This window comes from Mizuhopecten yessoensis, unplaced genomic scaffold (assembly GCF_002113885.1).
Source record: "Mizuhopecten yessoensis strain PY_sf001 unplaced genomic scaffold, ASM211388v2 scaffold11181, whole genome shotgun sequence".
In the NCBI taxonomy this organism is placed as follows: Eukaryota; Metazoa; Mollusca; class Bivalvia; order Pectinida; family Pectinidae; genus Mizuhopecten; species Mizuhopecten yessoensis.
In genome coordinates this window covers 35,165-35,953 of record NW_018408920.1, presented here as the reverse complement: position 1 = coordinate 35,953, position 789 = coordinate 35,165, and positions in this window count along the sequence as shown.

The following is a 789-nucleotide window of genomic DNA, read 5'->3' as shown; positions in this document are numbered from 1 at the left end:
GGGGGTCCTGAAGATATTTGCCGTGTACATTTTTGGAAGTTTTCACGATTTTTTTAGGGGTTAGGGGTAATGAAAATCCTGATGGGATACCAATTAACAGGTAAACTGTATGTATTATACATTGGTATCAAATAACAATATTGTTTTATATGAAATATAAAGTTTAATATGGATTTTAAGTCTCAAAAACATTTATTTTGACGTTTAGAATTTTACTATTGGGGTTCCGCAACTCCGATTTTTGCCGATTTTTTTCTAGGATATTCTACATGTATTCCCAAACAAAAAACACCAAATTAAATTCTGTTGCAATTAGTTTGATGTTGACCTTATATTTCCTGTAAAAAGACTGGAATAATTGGCTAAAGTCATGAATTCACAATTTTCTATCACAATTAATTGACAATACTATTTGTCCATTGTCATTAACACACTTCACTCAGGGAAGCCCGGGGCACACAGCTTAATGATAATATATCTTATTAATATAACTAACATATACGTAATGATAATATATCTTATAAATATAACTAACATATACGTAATGATAATATATCTAACAAATATAACTAACATATACATGTACGTAATGATAATACGGATAATATATCTTATAAATATAACTAACCGATACGTAATGATAATATATCTTATAAATATAACTAACCGATTCGTAATGATAATATATCTTATAAATATAACTAGCATATACGTAATGATAATATATCTTATAAATATAACTAACATATACGTAATGATAATATATCTTATAAATATAACTAACATATA